At 39.1% G+C, this 17,981-nt stretch overlaps 1 pseudogene; it reads right to left on the reverse strand.

Annotated features, from left to right (window-relative positions):
- Positions 1-858: 858 nt before the first annotated feature.
- Positions 859-17,981, reverse strand: part of LOC149317324 (DGAT1/2-independent enzyme synthesizing storage lipids-like) — a 32,903-nt pseudogene continuing 15,780 nt past the window's right edge.

Consider the following 17,981-nt stretch of genomic DNA (forward strand, 5'->3'; position numbering starts at 1 on the left):
ACAATGTGCATAGCCAGTTTACACATGTCCCTCTCTTAATTTATTTCTATAGCCACCTTGTACATGACTGGTCCAAGATCATTTAATAACAATAATGACCATGCAGAGATTTGAATTTGGGTCTCCCTAAGCCTTATCTGACACACTCTTACACTACAATACTTCCTATCTCAGCTCTCTTCTTACTATACAAATTATGACAAGGCTGAACCATAGTAGCAGGAAACAATGCAACATTTAATGTGTTTTCTTTGTATATTTTGCAGTTAGATGCAACACATTAATTCAACTATCCCTTAAAAACTTTGAAACATGACCCTCTAAGAAAATTGTGTGTGTTTGTTCAAAGGAATTCCTAATCCCTAATTCAGTGTTTCTGCCCTATAATTATTGTGCGAATGAAGCTACCTAGATTTAGGGAAATGGAAAATGTTAATTCCACTTTTGTGGCAATTTAGTTAATTCTAAACAAAATATTGCTCAACCATGGGTTTTGTGCAATAATTTATCCTTGTGAAAATACATCACAGGAACAAACCTGCCTATCAACATTCTTCTGCCAAGCTGGCTCTTGGCCAAGACAAGACAATCTGCAGTAACGGTCCTATTTACATAAATCTAGTACTGAAACTCTTTATAATGTACACTATAATTTAACAATTGGCCCCAAATGACTTTTAGCCTCAAGCAGAGTAGCTAATGCCACTCTCCACTCCCAGCCATATGCATAGTATCCCATGCTGGTCAAGCTACCTGTGACAACTGAGGTGGAATATCCTGTAAGTGTCTCTACCTCTTCCAAGAAGTAAAAATAAGGCATAAAAATAAAACAGTGCATAATGATTGGAGGAGTCCATTTCAGTCCTTTTGCTTTTATTTGTGAAATCTGTCCATTAGTGCTTTAAAGATGCTTCCAGGAATTTGCTGGTGCTTTTGAATTAATGATTGGAGTGCAGCCTTAGTCTGAACAAAAAAAGGGAAAGAAGGAGATCAAGCATTTTATTAGTACCATTCTATGAGCATGGAAAATAATCAACTAAAATGAAAGTGAAGCATTTATAAATAAATAATACAATGATTCATATTTAAATCAGCTTCAAGTCTCTGAGGAAAATATGAGATCTGTAAGAGCTATTAAATTTGTCAGTAAAATCTACTAAAGCATATCATATAGCTAAGTTTGATAGTTGTGAATAAGCCACATGAAAATTATTTTATGAATAACATGAAAAGTTATTTAAGACAATAATTAAGAATAGTTTTAAGAAATTCTATCATCTCAGCATTTTCTCTAAACAGAATCAGCATCTGAACAATCAAGAGCTGTTGGTTCTAAGCTTTAATTAGTATCTCAATGAACTTCGGAGACCTGGACATATTAAAACAAGTTTCTCTCTTCTGTGCCATGTTATTTCCCTTTTTAATTTGAAATGTGCTTCCCAATATAGTCAGTTTCTTTCATTTATCTCAGAAGATGGAGACATCTAGAGTACATGAGAATGGGAGAGTTGTAAATGTCTGTGCCATACAGCTGTGATTATGTAAAGTATTTATTTTAACAAAAAAAAATTAAGGATATAACAGCTGAGGAGAATACATCTTGGAAAAACTGGTGGGCAGTGGCAAATATCCTATTGCTATTTCATGCAGATACCTCTACACAGTGTATCATATTTTTGCTATTCATACAATGAATACACAAGGCCTGATCTAGAACCAGCATGGGCTCTGCTGGATTAGTGGAATTTTCACACATGTAACTCGTCATATTTGCATCAAATGAAAGAGCAGCTCAGCCCATGCCTAAGGAAGATAATGCACAGGTGAATTTGATTTTTCTGTTGAAATGTACAGGAAGACTATTGTGGGTTCTGGCCCTCTACATATATAGTGAGGTTTAGTACTCAAAACAAAATTGTTGATTGGTGTTCTACAATTCCAAGTAAAATTCCAAACACTGAAATAGACATGATAATAATACAGTAAGTCCTTGATATCTGCTGGAGTTTGGTTCCAGCACCCCTCACCTGCCTCCCATGGATTCCAAAACCTATGGATGTTCAAGTCCCATTATATTTAACGGCACAGTCAAATGATATCCCTTATATAAAATGTCAGAAAAAAGACTTGCTTTTTGGATTTTTTAAATTATTATTTTCAACCATGGATAGATGAATTCATGCATGCAGAATCTATGGATATGGAAGGCTGGCTCTATTAGGTTTAATATTGTTGTATGTATAGGTTTCTCCTTTGACATGATTGTCAAGTCGTGTCTGTAGCGGGGCAGTGCTCATCTCCGTTATTAATCCAAGGACAATCCCATGGTCATGTGGTCACCATGACTAAATGCCAAGGCACATGGAACGTTGTTACCTTCCCACCTAAGTGGTACCTATTTATCTACTTGCACTTTTACATGCTTTCAAATTGCTAGGTTGGCAGAAACTGGGACTAGTGATGGAGTTCACTCTGTCATGTGGTGCTTGGGTCTCGAACTGCTGACTTGCTGATCTTGCAATCATCAGAGTCAGCATCTTAACCATAGAGCCACCACATTCCCAGTTGTACTGTCAGTATATCTTAAACCTATAAGCAATGCTACATATGCATGCTTCAGAGATCCTCTGAAATGGTACTGTGGACTGTAAGCCTGTTGGGCTGGTTTTGCTGTTGTGTGGGGATCTCCCTGTAATGATGACTTCCCTGTTGTTCACAGATACATTTTAGATTTACAAACAAGTGGACATGTTCAAGATCTCTCAAAATGAAGGTAAGGAGAACACAAGTGCTAAGTGATCCCAAGTATGCACTCTTCTTTAAGAATATAAATAGTGTTTTGCTTAAATGGATCACGGTTTTCTGGGTTCACTTTTCTTTGCCAGAATCCTACCAACCATCACTAAGTACTAGAGCTATCTGCCAGAAAACTGATGAGTACTCCATCAAGGGGCCATGACTTGTTCTTCCCACACCTATGCGGTCTCCCGCATTTTTAAAAAATGTTTTTTTTAAAAAAACATTTCTTTGTTGATTTAATAATAATAATAATAATAATAATAATAATAATAACTGTAACTTTTATCTACAAACAAGGAAACTAGAATTCAACTTCCATATGACGTAGTAATATAGTATGAAATGTGGCCATGTTGCATCCTAGATGTATTTAGAAAACATGCAAAACTGTATTCTTTTCTTTTCAAAGATAGTTTGAGTAACAAGCCAAAATGAAAACCAACACTAAAGCCATTTTCCTTTGACAGAAATTCACTTATAAAGTTATTTTTACAATAAGGTAGGGAAATGAAGATGTTTTATATCATTAGCTGATAAACAAAGCATACCTTTGTAGCTAATTCCAAAGCAGTTATATTTGGATCATATGGAATGGGTTCTCCAATATATGTACGAAATTTGACTGGTAATCCACCATATGGAGGAAGGAAAGGTAATCGACTGTATTCATATATCCACCTTGCTAATGCTATACCATTAAAACAAATGAACATGGTCTCAAACTTAATGTCACTTTTGATTCTGTAAAAAAAAATGCATTTTATGTGGAAGAAATGAATAACATATTTCTTCTAAACACTAATTGACAACTACAGTGGACCCTTGTTATACTCTTGAGTTTGGTTCCAAGATCCCCTGTGGATAACAAAATCCATGGATGCTCAAGTCCCATTAAATATAATGACATAGCAAAATATTGTTCCTTATAAAAAATGGAAAATCAAGGTTTGATATTTGAAATCTTTACTTTTTTTGAACATTTTGAAATCATGGATGCTTCAATCCGTGTATAAAAAAATCTGTGTATAAGAAGGGCCGACTGTATATTTATTCTGCAATTGCAATACCTTTCAAAGTCAAGAAACAAGAAATGTTTCTTAATCCCTCTTTGATGAATAATTTACACCTCTACCAGTACTCTCCTGGATTCCATCTGTCCTAGTTGTTACTGAATGCAGTTTTGTGGCTGCTGAATTAATAGAGAAGGCATTTGCCTCTTTGGCTGGTCCTTCTTTGCCTAGGATAAGTAGAAGATAACACAACACCAACAACAAGGGATGAAGAGGATCTATGTTACTTAATTTTGCATCCAAGAGATAGTCTTATCCAAATGTGTCAAATCCTGTCTCCAACAACACCTCAGAAGAAAGAATGCATTTAAAGTTAATAAGTGAAAATTAGATTTCCTCATTGACACCACAATTTAACAGTGTCTAGGTCTCTTAGCATCTATGGGAGTTTCTCCTGCCCTCTTGCTAATAATAATAATAATAATAATAATAATAATAATAATAATAATAATTAGTTTTATTTATAAACCACTTTTTTTATAAACCACTTTTCTGCAGTGATCAAAGTGGTGTACAGATAGAAATTGCAATAACAAAATACTCACACAAATTTCCCAGTTTGTTCACTGGACAGGATCACATTGTATGTGCAAGTAGGAGCTATATGATTAACAGAGCTGCAGACTGGAGAACATAATATTTTTGCCCAATTTCCAACTCAATTATCTAAATCAGGGGTAGGCAACCTGCGGCCCGCGGGCCGGATGCGGCCCGGTGAGGCCTTGGGACCGGCCCCAGGCCGGTCCTGCCACCGATTGCCGCCTTTGGCCTCTCACGCGCAGAGGCAAGGGGGGCAATTGTCTATAGACGCCTCAGAAACATGCATTTATATTAACATTTTTTTAAAAATCAGCAAATTTTTTTGCGTGTCCTCCACTTTTAAAAAAAAAGTGTCCACCATTTGAAAATGTTGTCTTACATTTGTCCCGGTTTATTTATTTATTTAAATATTTCAAAAATTATTTAATTATTTATTTTTTTGGCTTCGGCCCCCCCAGTTGTCTGAGGGACAGCAACCCGGCCCCCGGCTCAAAAAGGCTGCCTACCCCTGATCTAAATTATACACCAGAAGTATGCCTTACTTGTTCGTCCAAAGACCCTAAATCCTTCCCGTACATTTTGTGTATACATCGGAATGATGGGCTAAGGAAGAAGAAAAGAAGTAATAGTTTAAAAAGCATTGTTACATTTTATAAACTGTACATTCTATAATTTTAAATAAAGCAGCCAGTTTTATTTCTGTACAGTCTTTTCATGAGCGGGTTGGGACATCAAATCATCATATCCCATTGCTCCCAGGAGCATTTCCCCACATTTTGAGGCTGTGTCAGAACAGCCAACATTTCTAGTCACTTCAGGTGAACTTACCTTCACAAAAAGCCTGGAGGAAAAGAAATTCAAAAAATGAATTTCAACCATTGTCTTCAGTTGGACATTAATGAATATTTTTAAAGTAATGTTCCTACAGTAAGATGGATTTGGGACAGGATTCAAGAACAGTGGACTCAGTTTCCAATAACCAAGGTCCCATATAGACAGGCCAAAATAAAGCTGCTTCGGGTCACTTTGGAGGTATGCTGTTTAAATTACACATGCATCTTAAGAAGCTACAAGCTGAGCCAAAGCTGTGCTCCTGTCCTTAGGACTGGAGCATGGCTTTGGCATGGCTTCCAGACTCTTAGGACACATGCATCATTTAAACAGCATACCTCCAAAGTGACCCGAAGCAGCCTTATTTTGGCCTGTCTGTAGGGAGCCCAAGAGAACATCTTAGTGTGATTTAAACAAAATATTTAATTCTAGGAATTGAGACAGAAGGTCCTCCATCCAGGGTTTATGTCAGAACAGAAAAGTTTCCCCTCCCCCAGATCATCCAGCCCCCTCCCAGCTACGATCCCAAGCCTTTGATCTGGATCAAAGTGACCTTTCATGGTTCCCCTTTTCTTTCCTGAATTATCATCCAATCACACTTAAAGAAGGAGACATCCCTGGTTTACAGCCTTGGTCCGCTTGCCGGAACAACAGGATAATAAAACCACAAATCTTTCTCTCCTCCAGCCATTTGCCCCCTCCTGTTGTTTCCTAAACTTGGCTTCCTACAGGATTCGTATTCCCCAATCATTACATCCTATCATATCATCATGACAGAGCCATGCATATAGATTTGATACAGGATCAACTTAGAAATGACCATGTGACAAACACATGGCAACTGGAAATGACTGATCTAACCATATATATGCTACAACATTCAATCTTATATCTCATATACAGAGCTGGTGCTGCCAAACTCCATTACTACAACTTTCCACTTACCCTGCCAAACTAGTTACCCATCTTGGCCCCGCCAGCCAAGAGTTCTTTCTCCCTGTTCCAACCCAAACATTCATCTCATAAGATGACCTTTTCAAGTTGTAACAGTTAAAGAGAACTTCCTTGTATCCCCTTCAATACCAAAAGCAGATAACAAAAAATGTTACTGTTCTCTTTCCTTGCTTATCACTTTGCCAGATGTGTTCTAAGAAGCAGAAAATGGGATTAAACAGAAGTCAAATATAATGCAATGATGGTGTGCAAGAGCTGAAGGCCACAGGCACACGCCCCATTAGTCCCTATGGGACGCGACACCCCTTCTCCCTGAGTGGCTTTTAGCATATGATGAAGGCTACATAAAGTGCACTCACGTATGATGTGGGCGCACTGTACAATACAATGTGGGTGGGGGGGGGGGAGGTCCTGCTCTCAATTACCATATACTAAGAAAGTTAGGGAAGGTTTGGGAGTCTGGTGCAATTTGCTCCATAATTACAATGGAGTATCATTTTGGAGGTACACCTAACTTTTGTGGGCTGAGCTATAGGTCCATTCTGATGGAGCAGGTGCACATGGCTTTGGCCTTTACTGGCAGGGGCAGTGATGTGCTGAACCTTTGCCCCTGGGCTGTATAAACAGCAGTATGACTAGGGATTTGACAGTCATAGAACTGTTCCCAATTGATGTAGCTGTTCACAGCTGGATGGAAAACATTGCTAACAGGTCGGACCTGTTCTGCTGTGACAATGCTGCATTGGTCCAGGTTCTGGTAGTCCTGGTAGTTGATTCCCAAAGTTCTTGGTCTTCTAGGGTTATGGGTCTAGTCAGATGCCTGTTCCTCCCATGTCTGAATAACAACATCCTATTCCAATCCCATCATATTCCTAGGATCCAGAACCCCTTGGCAGATTCTCTTCCTATTTTCAGTTTGACAAGCTCCATGAGCTGGCTCCGAAATTCTCCCCACAGCCTTTGGAGATACTAGCACATCTATGGAACCCTGGCAGATAGAGGTATGCCATCCTCCTATCTTTAGCCCCTTTGGCTCATATGGCTTATCAACTCAGTCTGTGTGTCATCAGAAGTTTTCTGTCAAAAGTGGGTGAGTCTAACAGCTGGCCAGTGTGGGTTGTGCATGCTTTGCTCCCAATAGTAACTTTCCTCAAGGTTGCTGCCTTGATGCTACAGCCTTTTTCATTTTAATTGGCAATTTTTTTCCTGGATGACCTCCTCAAGAAAATCTGCAGCTCCCGTTCCGATCTTTCCTCAGAAACTGAGCTCCAAAGTTTGAGACAGCAGTTATATAGAGCTAGTGGCTGCTAATTCTGCTTTCAAGCAAGTCATTGACTCAGCAGAAACCCCACCCTTTTAGACCATGTGCTCAGGGTACATGCTATGTAAAGACGTGTCATGTAAAGAAAAATAATTTCCTTAATTAGCTATTTCTTTTTATTTAAGATCATCTTTGATACTAATTCCAAGCAGCCAGCCTTCACACATGTCCAAGACATATAAGAGCAACTGATTCTTGAAGAGCTATTTGATATTAGTATAAATGCTAATGGATTTCCAAAAGGCTTCCAGAAAGGTAGATATTTCTTCCCAAATGAGCGCTGACATTTCATGCCCAACCACGTATGCAAAGCCTGTTCTGCTAGTTCTTGTTTTACCTGTCCTTGATCTTGGTCTGAGATATTTGCTCTCTTAGGGAAGCTCTGATATTCCTGACAGATTAAGCTGTTCAATGGTATATCATTCACAGTTCCTCAAAAAGAATGTAAAAAATTAATTATTGTATGTTATAGAACAATGACCTTATGTTTATCTCAGTGTTACTATGCATGGTTCCATTTGTTTTAAAATATTGGAGTCTAATTTTATTCTTCCACACTATACAAAGCATTTTCCCCTTTCTTTTCCCTTCCTCCTTGTCCCTCCCTTCTCTGGTACCAAGATCAGACTTGCATGAATTGCTCACAACAAAGTAATTGCCTGATGTCTCTCCCTTGCAGAAACACCTTGTAAATCAAAGTGTATGATATGACATCATATTGAGAATTTCCCCATCCTGAAAGTTGGCAGTCAATGAAGCAAACAGAATGGAAACTTACAGTGTGAACACATCACATTATCTATTTTGCTTTACTAGACTGTATTTAAGGTGAAAGAACTTAAGCATTAGACAGCCATTCATCTTAATTACATCTTGAATGCCAAATTTGACCGAAAGTTGAGACATACATTAAAAAAATGGTAGCAAAGACACATATAGTGTTATTAGAGGCTCTGTACATGCGAGTTTAAACACTTGATTGGCACAGATCTAATTTAAGAGTATGGATGTAATTTGCTAATTTTCTTTCTGAAGGAAGCTGTGAGTAATTTATCAGCTTTCTTCTGGGTGCAAGGAAATCTTTGAAAACTGTACAGTTTGCAAAAACTGTTTGCAACTTGTGACTTCTGCACAAAATTCACACATGGCTATTTTGTACAGAAAACAGTAGTTTTTAAACAAACTTGTGCGAATTTTGGTTAGAATAAGCCAAAATTGCACAGATTCTCCTCAGCATTTGTTTACAGTCAAGAAACAAGTTTTCTGACCATTTGACCATTTAAAAATATTTTTGAACTTTCTTTCCATCCCAGTTTAAGAGAGTATAAGACACTTATTTGGGTGCAGGGTCTTTCTCTTGCAAATATAAGTCTTCTGAACTTTTGGATGGTGTTAATCCAGATGGTGTTTTCATTGTCTGAAGGGGAGAAGAATTGATCTCAGTCCACTTCTTTCCTTCCCATTCAGTCCTATATGCTCTATGAAAACCTCCTTGGGATCATTAGCGGAACCTTCAGAATAGTGTGTGTGGGTGATGATGTTATGTGTATCAATTAAGATCAAAGCCCTGCTCTGGAGTGTGAAGAGAACACAACTCAGGGTGTGTTCTCATTAGAGGAGGAACAATTAGGTCAAGAATTTCTACTATGCATGAAGTACATACATTTCTTTTCTTTCCTCACACTGTAAACAACAATTTAAAGGCCACAGGACATAATGACTTGATGATATTTTGACATACAACTGAGCACTAAACTACAGATGTTAATGGTGGACAGTGAAGACAGTGAATAAAAAGAAAATCAGTTTGTTTGAGAAGAGTACTGAGGATACTGTGGACAGCCAAAAAAAAAAAAAAAAAAAGACAAATGAATGGATCCATGAACAGATAAAGCCTCAAAATCTCCTTGAAGCCAAGATGTCAAAACTGAGACTGTCGTACTCATTAGAAAAGGCAATAATGCTAGAAAAGGTAGAGGACAGTTTTAAAAAAGAGGAACACTGCATGCTAGGTAGATAGACTCAATTAGGGAAGTAACAGGTCTAAATTTGCAAGACCTGAGCAGAGCAGTGGAGGACAGGTTTTTTTTTTTGGGGGGGGGGAGATGTCTCATCAACAGGGTTGCCATGAGTCAGTCAACTTGAGGGCAGTTACAAACAACAACATATCATCTTTGCTTTTCTAAAAAACAACAGCAACCCACAGAACTCACAGACTAACTCTGAAACACAGTTTACATTGGATCCTGAGCAAACGTGCAGCCCTACTTTAGAGTGTCATTCCAATGGAAGTGTCATTTCCAACTGAAATCAAGATATACTATATCCACAGCATTCCCTTCATCTACCAAGCTGGTAATTTTATCAAAGAAAGAGATTAGATTTGTCTGGCATGACTTGTTTCTCTGAAACCCATGTTGAGTTTTTCTGATTATGGAATTGCCATCTAGATGTTCACAGACTCTTTGTTTAATGATCTGCTCCAGAATCTTTCCTGGTATTGATGTCAGACTAACTGGACGATAATTGTTGGGATCCTCTTTTTTCCCCTTTTTGAAGATGGGGACAACGTTTGCCCTCCGCCAGTCTGCTGGGATCATGATCGGGGCAAGTTCAGGGGAGGGATTTAGGTCAGAAGGAGGGCAGTGGGCACAATATTCCCTCCCCTTCATCGGAGTGGAGGAAGGAGCTGGGGGAAAGAAGGGATACCAGGCAATCGTGGTGACTGACAGAGCCAAGGAGCCAGAGGAAAGATGCAAAGGGCAATCAGGGTGCTTGAGAAAGGGTCAAGTTCAGGGTAGGGCAGAGAGAGGGCACAGAACGGAACAAGACTCCCTCTTGCACCAGGCAGCTCTCTTTTTATTTTTTATTTGTTATATATTTGACAATCTATGCACATAGTTCTACAGGTAGCTACATATATAGATAGAATGTGTCTGCTTGTGCTACTTTCCCTTTCATTTGCTTGCTTCCAGTAGCATGCACTTTGTAAAAGACTATTTTTCTAAATTATTTTTTATACGTGAATGCTACAATGTGAATGCTACAAATGTTTCTCTCCGCTACTGTCTGTAAGGAACTGGGCTGGCTGAGGGAAAGCAAAGGATGCAGAAATGGTATTCCGAGGTGAGGAATTTATTATTATTATTATTATTATTATTATTATTATTATTATTATATGTGTTGATCAATCAATCAATCAATCAATCAATCAAAGCTTTTATTACAGTCAACAGATCTCCAGGCAATATAAAAATTAAAAATAAGACAAAACAATCACAACCAGTTTTAACACAACAATAACACATTAAGAATAAATATGCAGTCTCTGTGCAATTAAAAATAACAAGCTTGTAGCTTTTCATCTTATTAATCAGTTAAGAACATATGCAGACCTTGTTATGTGAAACAGATACTGCTCTTTCTCGTGGTTCAGTGCACTATAAAAATAGGCTGGTTCAAGAGGGGGTGTTTACTGTTAGCTACTGACACCAGTTATTGATTCTTGCTGTAGTAGTTATTATAGCCCTACGGGTCTTAATTGCTGCAAAACAAAATTTTGCCACCTCTTCTGTAACCTTTTTATCAGTGTCCTTTAATAGATATCTTGTATACCAACCCTGAGATCTTCCCTGAAATTTGTCTAATAAGGGTTTTATTAGTCTCAGTCTGTCATCTCTGTAAAAAGTACATATAAGAAGGATATGTGATAGGGATTCTACAGACCCTTCTCCACATGGGCACAGACGATCTTTATACTCAACATGTTGGAAACGGCCTTCCAATACCGCAGATGGAAATGCATTAAATCTCACTTTAGTAAATGCCAAGCAATATTTGGGAATTGTGAGATTTTTTAAAGTAGTTTGCACTGCCCTTTAGACTAAATTCCACACCTAGATTTGTGGGAGAGCAAGTTGTGTTGGCAATTGATAATGAATGCTGGTTATCAATATCTCTGATCCTCTGTATGAGGATTTTTCTTGCTGTTGTCCAATTTAACGTGCATATGAGGCACTGGGGTGGCAAGGAGGAAGGATGCAAATGCATTAGATTGCATTTTGGGATTGAAAATGGAGGCAGGGGAGATCCATAATCTGTAGTGACCCAAATACACACACCACACACACACACACACACACACACACACACACACACACACACACCTGGAGGTTTTTAAATTTGACAGCATCTGCGCATACTGGCACCTGTTTTTTTTTTTTTTAAAGGAGGGGGGAAGCACACATCCGGTGGCCCAACTGCTGTAGGAAATGTCACCTCGACAAAAGCAGAAATAAATTTGATTGACAGCAAAGGAGCCTTTTTTAAAACCGGTTCGGCAAATGAGAACTCTCCTCAGAGCTGCATGGTATTCAGGGTTAAATTACCCTGAGGTAAATAGTGGGCACTTGCTTCCGGAGGTATTCAGGGGGGGGGGGATACGGATCTATCCCGTTCCATCCAGCGCAAATAGGTGAGTCTGAATGGGGCCTAAAACTGGATTATTTCTGCAGTGTGTTTTGGACCAATTTGAAAGAATTCTTTAATATTTCACCATGCAAATAGTAGATATGTTCAAGCTCATTAAATCAATCCAGAAATATGTAAATAAAGGAGATGTTAAGGAGACAATATATAGATGGAGATGTTGCTAAACTAAAATATGAAAATGTCTAATATACACAATGATAAAAGTATAAAAACATGTGAATGATACTACAGGAGCAATAATAATAATAATAATAATAATAATAGAGAATTAACATACAATGGTATATTGATATAAATGCTGAAATCAGCATTTCAAATACTGCTAAAATTTCTTGCCTCCTAGAATTCCTCCAGCTAACCTAGTGAAAAGCAAACTAAATTATATTTCTTTCAGCTGGATATTACTTTAGCATTCAGATCAAGAGAAAGTGATAGCTTCAGGTCCAAAGCAGAAGTACAAGAAATAAGCATGCAGTGCTTTTAACTGTACTCTGTTAAAACATTTTTTAATTATACTATTTTAATTATATTGCTTTTATTATTTCAGACATGTGTTAAATTGTTATTGGCAGTTTAATTAACATTTGTGAGAGACAATTTAATTACATCTTCATGTTAATTGTTTATAGACTTTAATTCTATTCTATTTGATGTCATTTACAGTTGCAGGAGGCCTAAAAGACCTTAGTCAGGGAATGCAATTCCAAACAGCAAGGTCTTTAAATCCCGTCTAAATTGGGCCAGGGAGGTAGCTGAGCGGAGCTCTATGGGCAGCGTGTTCCAAAGGGCCGGGGTGGCGATGGAAAAAGTCCTCCTGGTGGTGGAGACAAACCTCGCCCCGGGAACCCTAAGTAATTGCTGCCCAGATGTTCTGAGGGTGCGGGGCGGAATGTATGGGGAGAGGCAGTCCTTCAGGTATCCTGGGCCCAAGCCATTTAGGGCTTTATAGGTCATCACCAACACCTTATATTGCGCCCGGAAGCGAATGGGCAGCCAATGGAGATCTTTTAATACCGGTGTTATATGGCTGGCCCTGGACGTGCCAGTGACCAGCCTGGCTGCCATGTTCTGCACCATTTGAAGCTTCCGGGTTTGGTATAAGGGTTGAAAGGATTATGAAAGGATTTTTCCCCTTACCTTGTGTGATTGGGGTTTTTTGAGGCGACTATGGTTCCCACTGGCAGCACTGTTGTAAACTCCCCGGTCAATCATCTCACATAAGCCTGGCTTGGAAATTGGGGGGGGGGGGGGGGTTGGAGGCTGAGAGAGTGTGTTCTGAGGCTGAGAGAGTGTGACAAGGAGGATAGCGATGGAGCAAGGCAAGGTGGGGGGCGGAGAAGAGGCGTAGGATGAGACGGAGGCAAGGCTGGGGAGCTTGGGGCCAGGGAAGGGGACATCACCAAGCTGGAAAGGGAGAAGAGGAGGAGGAGGAGGATGGAAATGGAGGGCACCAGGACCCAGGGAGACTTGTGAGAAGGAGGACAGGGCATGTTTTTCTTTCTTTCTTTCTTTCTTTCTTTCTTTCTTTCTTTCTTGTAAATACAGTTAAGCGCTTGAGAGACAGAGTGGTTTAGCACCTTTGTAAGTAGTTACTAAACCATTCTGTTGCTTCGTTGCTTCATTTTATTTATTTATTTTTTAAAAAAGGAACCAAACATCACACCAACAATGACAAGACAGCACTGGGGGGGGATGACATCCCCTAAAAAATGGGGAGGGATGTTAAACACCCCTCTGCCTTTAGTCCCTCCCCTCCAGAATACTGTAATCCCAATCTTTTGTTCCCACTTGCTCGACAAGCTTTGGAATGACATTTTTTCAAAAGAACCTCTTTTAAGCTGGTGTCTGGAAAATCCAGTTCTGTTGCCTTTGCCTCGCTTCATCATGACAGATTTGATCACATTGAAACATAGTTTCAAATGGGAACTAGGGTAATTTAATTTGCTCAGCAATCTTTTTACAATGGGAATGTAGGGTCAGTTTTGAGGGCGGTTGGTCCAGGAGAGTGCGGTGGTGGTGGTATGTGCCATACACTGTAAATCATTTCTGACTTTTGGCAACCCTAAGGCGAACTTATCATAGGGGTTTCTTGGCAGAATTTGTTCAAAAGAGGTTTGCCATTGCCTTCCCCTTAGGCTATGAGCATGTGACTTGCCCAAGGTCACCCAGTGGGTTTCCGTGGCCAAGCAGGGAATCAAAACCTGGTCTCCAAGTCATAGTCCAATGTTTAAATCACTGTGGTGCTGCACAGACCAGTGTTTAACACTGGCCTCATTGCAGAGTGGGGGGTGTGGCAGCTGCATGATGCATGCCCCAACTCTGCCCTCAAGCCAATATCACTCTGCCTGCTCCTTTGGTGTAGAGTTCAGATGACACACACCAAAAGGAGCACCAGAAAGTGCCACTGCAGCGGCAAAGGCACCCTTTTTCCGGCTCCAAAAGGAGTGGCATTTTGCCACTTCTTTTGGGGCCTGAAAAATGCCAGATTGGGGCTGTGGCGTGCAGTTGCATCAACCCCAAATGGGTGAGGAAGAAGGTGTTGGGATGCCACTCCAAAGGGGTGGTCTGTTTAGCCCCTATGTTACACTGGTTGCTTAGTGAAATAGACTTAACTAAATAGATCATTTGAAATACTGGCCTATGATTTTTGATATTAAGAAGTTATCTTCTTAATATGCAGAACAGACCAAAAGTTACCAAAAATTGTGAAAAGCCAAAAGTGTGTGTACAGTCGGCCCCTCCTTTTTGCGGTGGATCTGTTCTGGACCTCTCTGCGAAAATGGAGCTTTGCTTATATTCAGGCCCCATTGGCTTGAATATAGGTATGTTGCTGCGTGCACATGTTCCTTGGACACACACCCCTATTGTTTCCCCCTCCGTTCGCCCCACACATAGGCAAGAAACACAAGTCTCAAGACTGCAAGAACAGAGGGAGGACTGTAATTAACTCAAAAGAACTGACTTCAGAATTTTGATTCATCCAGTTTAAGGGACAGGTCCCATTAAAAGAAGAAAACAAAGAAATGTGTAAAGAATTTGGATCCAGCAGTCAACATTCATGTCTGAAGATTGGCTTGTGTAGGATTCTTGTAAAGATAAATTGGTTATTAGTATTGGGTTGGGATAGGCCCAATTTGTAAAAGGTTTTCTTTGTCAATTTTTAAAAATCTTTATAGGGTGTTCTATTCTTGTGGTTTAAATTAATAGATACACATATCAAATATTGAGCATTATGATTTAACATATGGCATCTAGTCCTTAATATTTTAAGAACAGTTATCCAAGCATTTGCACTTAATGTACTGTGGCTGGAACATGGCAGAAGACTACTAAGTTGTTTTGCATTCCTATAATAATACTTTATAAGCATACAATATTACATTTATTACCTCATCATTTCCTTTATTATTGAACATTTTGCTTTAGCTGCCATGCTTTAATGAGTATTCCTATTATTTTAATTTAATTCCTATTGTTTTATTAATTTCAAAGTTTTATAAGCATTTATTGCTTTCAATTACCTTGTCTTATTTCAGTAAAAAATCAAGTAATTTTGTTTTTGGTGTAGTTTTGGTTTTAACACACCCTCTTCATAAATATCCTGGAGCAAAATAAAATGACATGTAACTTAACTATTTCCTCTGCATTCTTTTTCTGTTTTGGCCCTCATTGTTTACAGTGCTGGCATGGCACTTTTGACATTCTTCTCCCAGAAATCTTCTCTTGGAAGATTCCTAGCAGGGCCCTACCAAACTGCCCAACTGTTTCAATAAATGTCAGGGCATTCTCTTTCAGGATTTCATGCCTTGAAATGGTTGTTCCCGTTCCCACGTCCACTTGGTCCCTGAATATACTAGGCTTTTGGGAACCAGAAATATAATGAGTAAATAAAAAATACAGTGGGCAAACTAACAATATAAACTTGTGACACTTACTTCTGGGACAGAAAAAAGTCCTGTCCTCCAGTGGGAATAAAACAATACAGTTAGTACTGAAAATTTCTTTCTCTCTTGGCTTTCCCCATTCACTCTCTCTCCTTACTCACACATCTCCTTACCTACTCCTTTTGATTGTACAGTTAAGGTAAAATAGGTACAGAAGAGACTGAGCTTGTTAGATATCTGATCATTAAAACTGCATATGCAATAAATTGTGTTTGAATAACTAGATCCTGCATGCAGAGCCTGTGCTCTACCAACATGTACAACCTGACTGGGAATGGAGATGCAGAAAGGATGTACACTCATCCCTCTGTATTTGCAGCTTTGATATTTGCAGATTTCATTATTCACAGATTTGATTAATATGTTCTCCCTAGGAATATCTAGGTCTTCCAGTGCAATTCTATAGTCAACTTTAACTAAAAGTTGCACTAAAAGACCTAGAGATTCCTAGAGAGAATAGTCTACTAGGCATTTGTAGCTTGTGATTTTTTCATATTCACAGGGGTCTTGTGCCCCTAACCCTAGTGAATATGGAGCAATAAGTGTAGATTCAGTTTTCCAGAATATGTTCAGTGTATGCTCCTAGATATAAGTATAGTGGTTTGAGTGTTGGATAGGACTATGGGAGAGCAAGGTTTGAATACCAGCTCAGCTATGGAAACCCATTTAGGCATGTCACATTCTCTCTGCTTTAGAAGAAAACAATAGCAAACTCCCTCTGAATAAATATTGTCAAGAGAACCCAGTGATAGGATCACCATAAGTCAGAGGCAACCTGAACAGACATAACAACAATCACATGCTCAGAGACTTTTCATATGAAGAATTATCCAACAAATTTACTGACCAATCTTTGAAAACATCTACTTATTGTTGCACTTGTGGAGATCAGTGCCCTCTCACTGAAATAAACAAATCCTATTAACCTTAACAAACAAGACCTTTGAAGTGTGTGTGAAGTGTATATGTTGGTTAAGGTGGGGAAAAGAGAGGCAGACGAGTGACAGACTGAACTGAAGAGGTTGCAAGGTGAAATTTCATGCTTTGGAACAGCCCTCCTCAATATGGCAGTTCCTAGACATGCAGGGCTCTCATCATTCCTAGGCTAAAGTCCTGTTATGGTGTTTGTAGTACATTTGGGAGGAAATTTCAGGTTAGAAGCAGTCAAATTGATGAAAAGAAACCTTTTATGGGAGCCAGTGATACAGTGTTTTTCCCTACGTTTAACAGTGACAACCTCTGAGCCATTGTCTGTAAATCTGATGATCTAGTCTCACTTTAACATTAAACTGAGGAGTTGATTAACAGTAAGATGATGATGAGTTGTTTAATAATAAGTTGATCAATTAAATGATCTCAGCTATCAGTCTTTATGCTAGTAAATTAATTTTCCAGATTATCACAGTTAACATAATTGAATTAATTTTCAAACCTTATATTCCAGATTCTGCCCACTCCTGATGCATGTGGTTCTCTGTTTACTGTCTCATATGAACTGAAGCACTGCTTAAAGCAGGGCTAAGTAAAGTGCAGGAGTAGGTCATCACAAACCTCACCATTCCTTTGACACTCATCTGTGCCTCTCACACAATGTGCACACAAGCCATTTTGCCAGCTCCCTCACAACTTATTTAAGGCCTGGAGAAATCTTTTTTCAATACCAGAATTGGCTTCTAGGCACTTAGGGAAGCAGGTTTTAAAAAGGCCTTCTTCAAACCCATAATAGCTCAGGGGATGAAAATGTAGCTGAATTGTTACACTGCTCCCCCTAGATGGTACAAGGAGCCTTTGAAGTTAAAAGTGGTGTTGTGATGCAAGGGAAGTTAGAAAGGAGTACAGGCAGCCTTAGGAATCAATGGAAGCTGATTTAAAGTATTCATTGACAAGTCTTTTTACACCCAGACCCAAGTCAAGAGAATTTCCACTTGCTTACTAAACAACCTGTTGTTAATTAACTAGTCCTTAATTATGGTTTCCTTCCATTCTGTTCCATGGCTCTTGAAGGGTACCCCCACCCACAATAAGCCAGGG

This window comes from Sceloporus occidentalis, unplaced genomic scaffold (genome assembly GCF_023333645.1).
Source record: "Sceloporus occidentalis isolate IW3139 unplaced genomic scaffold, rSceOcc1.0.p SCAF_3, whole genome shotgun sequence".
In the NCBI taxonomy this organism is placed as follows: domain Eukaryota; kingdom Metazoa; phylum Chordata; class Lepidosauria; order Squamata; family Phrynosomatidae; genus Sceloporus; species Sceloporus occidentalis.